The sequence below is a fragment of the Haplochromis burtoni genome, unplaced genomic scaffold (assembly GCF_018398535.1).
Source record: "Haplochromis burtoni strain Fernald_Lab_line unplaced genomic scaffold, NCSU_Asbu1 Contig_1209, whole genome shotgun sequence".
In the NCBI taxonomy this organism is placed as follows: Eukaryota; Metazoa; Chordata; class Actinopteri; order Cichliformes; family Cichlidae; genus Haplochromis; species Haplochromis burtoni.
The window spans coordinates 48,518-52,170 of NW_024583570.1; the positions used below are offsets into that span (position 1 = coordinate 48,518).

At 37.7% G+C, this 3,653-nt stretch overlaps 1 long non-coding RNA gene across 3 annotated transcripts; it reads right to left on the bottom strand.

Annotated features, from left to right (window-relative positions):
* Positions 1-68: 68 nt before the first annotated feature.
* On the bottom strand, positions 69-2,662 carry LOC102300612. 3 transcript variants are annotated; one of them, XR_006053544.1, is made up of 4 exons: positions 2,398-2,662; positions 1,822-1,878; positions 1,254-1,359; positions 69-1,050 (listed from the first exon to the last, which is right to left on the bottom strand). It is a non-coding gene; the product is annotated as an uncharacterized LOC102300612 (long non-coding RNA). The 3 variants fall into 3 exon arrangements; XR_317856.2 differs by having other exon boundaries at positions 69-1,104; XR_317857.2 differs by lacking the exon at positions 1,254-1,359.
* Positions 2,663-3,653: the final 991 nt, after the last annotated feature.

A 3,653-nucleotide genomic window follows, 5' to 3' on the forward strand; every position in this document is an offset into this window, starting at 1 on the left:
AAACATTCAGCTTTGATATTAATGAGTTTTTTGGGTTCATTGAGAACATGGTTGTTGTTCAATAATAACATTATTCCTCAAAAATACAACTTGTCTAATAATTCTGCACTCCCTGTAGATTCACTACCATAACTATACAAACTGATTAATTACATGTAAGACACGCCCTTAATGCTAATATGTGTCCACTATTTTCACCTGAGAGGAATTTTATCCACATTAGAGCTGCAAACTTCTGGGAATAACAAATTTATATCTATATATCTATATCTAATCTATATCTATATCAACAACTAGTGTTCACAGTCTGCTGGAGCTGTGGATGTGTGTGGAAAATGATAAATGCACTTACAGTCATTATAAAATGCTGTCATAAACAATACCAACTTAAACAGCACACATTAATGCTGTGTTGGCAGCACTTGTCCCTCGTTCAGGTTACACACAGAAGAAACCAGGATCAGCGAAGATCAAAGATCAGAGCTCTGATGAAAGCTTTCACCACACTGAGCATCATCTTCGTCATCTTTACCAGGAGATGAGCTCACAGCTACAGGACGGCAAACACTGATCACTTTAAATGGTTGACTCGTTATCTGATTACTATGAAGGTGGACAGCCTCTGAATTATTATACAAACCTGTCTCTTATTTCTATCATCATCAAGATTATTGGCACTATTTTTGTTACCTTTTGGTCAGTCTTTACAATTTTCACATAATATGTGTGTGAGTAACTATGGGAAAAGTCTGCTGTGTCATCATCCCATGAAACATCACTGCTCAGCAACAACTATTCAGTACTTCCCTCTGTCCCTCCTATCAGCAGACCAAATGTGCTGCTGATACATGTGAACGTGGTGTAAATGAGCTTTATAATTATTTTGAATGTAATAATTTAAATTGTATATATATATAAAGTGACAATGAAAGCAATTCAATTCCCAGCAGTGATACCTGCTGGTCTCACCTGTATATGCAGCCGGGGAAAAGCAGACATGCAGAATCCAGCAGAATATCACAGATTTGCAAGTATCCATCTCAGGTTGTCCTGCAGATCCCAAATTCATGAGTGTTACATAGTTTAAAAGAGAAGCTGAGTCGACTGAAAATACACAAGAAGTTTATGTTACCAAAGCTTCTGATATGATCCACAAACATAAACTAAGGTTTACAAATGTGTATGTCTAACAGTGAATAGTGATTATTTACCCTCCAAAATGTTTATGTTCAGCAAATGTGTGAAGGAATTACCTGATATGACAGGATATCACTTGTTAGATGAGAGCACAAAGTGCTAACAGTAGCAGAAATGTGGGCATCTCTGTGTCTTAGGTGATTTCTTCACACATTTAAGGTTCTGCACATCAGTTAAAAATAGAGTCACATATTTTTAGACATCTGTTCTCACAGGAAGCAAGAAAATTATCAGACTTGTGAAACTGAAAGTAAATTGTGTGTAAATTACGTAGACATTAGTAAAATGGTTTTTGCTTGTGGTCAAATTGCTTTGGATTTTGAAACACAGTGTAGATTGAAACACGCGTTTATGAGTCAGAAGTTACACATCTGAGGTAAAGTCTGTAGTGAGTTCAGCACACCCAGAGTATCCAACACTGTTGTTCAGAATAAGCAGTCACACAAAGCTCAGTTTGTTAAGTTTACCAGGGTTTACTGAGTAAGTAAAGTTAAAATATATGTTGTGTATTTTATATAAAATCAGCAGCGTGAGAGAAAAAGCTAAACTACAGTATTGTTGATCTCTAATCTGATTAAGTTACCGTGGTGATTTACCCCAGCAGTACAGAGACCCTGAAGTTACCTGGATCAGATGAAATCCTGGTTGGTAGCACAGCCTCAGGACTCACTGATCCTCCTGCTGGATGGTGATCAGGTGGAGATTGTAAAAAGACGTATTATAACATGTCAATTAGTGCTGTAATCAGACTGCCTTTGCAAAGTGAGAACTATGGATCAGATTCTTACAATGGAATAATTTAATGCATGTTGTTCTTTTGTTTGTTTCTTTAAATGGGAAATAATCTGGTTAGCACATAGTTGTTAGCACACAGACACAAATGGCTTCTTAACACACACACACACACTACTATCACCATTTATGTCGTCATTCAGATTGAAAGTGTGCACACATGTAATGAAAACAAAATCCATTAAATCATTTTTGTCATCTCCAGTCTTTTCCTTGTGCAGTAATACAAGGAACGATTTGCTGTCAACTCATTTTAATCTGAATTGTTTGAAAGTTTAGTGATGACATCCTGTCTGATGACACTTTGTTTACAGGCAGCGTTTTAATCACTATTTTAAAGACTGCTGTGACACTGTGTATGAATGTAACAGCTCGGTGCTGTCTGACAGCATTAGCATTGTTAGTTACCTTAAACAGGCTGAATCCACCGCTGCACTGTGAGGATAAAGACTCTGTGTCGCTCTACTGTCACTTCTTATTCTTCATATGTCACAGCTGGAGATTTTACAAGTGTGAATAACACGCCACGTGCAGGAACAACAGCCTGTACTCTGCAGCGCAACAAGACACTAGAGCGTAAGTAACTCTGGTGACGCGCTCTCTCTCTAACCAATCAGAGAGCTGCATAGCTCACATTCCTCCGTCCGTTGTTTCTACTGGAACGTCCAATGACTCAGCAGAACCAATAAAAGGAAAGTAAACTGCAAAGACAAAAGAAGTAAGTAAATTTTAATTGCAAACATAAAAATATGATCCCTAATTTGATGTTGAATCACTTTACTTATTTTTAAAACTACATAAAACATTTCGAAAATCCTGAAAAAAATCTGAATTTTACTTTTTTGAATGGAGTTTTTATTGAGTTATTGTTTTCACCCCCCTCCCACGCACAGACAGAAAGCTGCTGTGGGAATGTCCGTCTTGTGTTTTTCAGCCCAAAGACGTGAAACATAAACATGAAAGTAAACATTGATTTCACCATGGAAACTGCAATCATGCTACTCTTGCAAAACCCCGCATGCTCATACAGCAAGAGAGAAAACACACGTGCGCAGAGACACACGCGCACAGGGACAGGAAACAGCAGGCCACCGGACATGTACAGACATGCCTGAGCCTCCGTTGTATTGGTAATAATCAGGTACCAATATAAGTTGGTATTGATGTTTATAACATGTTTATGCCAGAAGTCTGAGGTTTAGGTGAGGATACATTCAATTCAATTCAATCATATGTTTTATATATCGACAATTTCTAGTACCAGCTGACCCCAGATCAAACACATAAGAATAATGCAAAACATGTAAAAATATGAGGCTTTTCATTTGAAAGCAGTGCTCCACATTTAAACTTTTTTCGATGTGAGTTGTTTCAAACTGTAGACACAGATGTGTCTGTTTAAATGCTGAATAAGAAGAAACTGTGTGACAAACCTGGCTAAAGAAGGATCCACTATCAAATATGCAATCATTTTTCACATAGTTTTCAGCTGCCAATCAGAGGCAACAAATCACTCAAACATGTTTAAATATCAAACTAAACAGAGAAAATTCACTCACTCAAACAATCATCAGGGTGGAGTCCACAGTTGTGCTGCAGCTGCAGTGCTCACACCTGAACATAGTCCTTGTTCTCAGCCAGGCTCCTTCTTCCTGCCTTCCTCA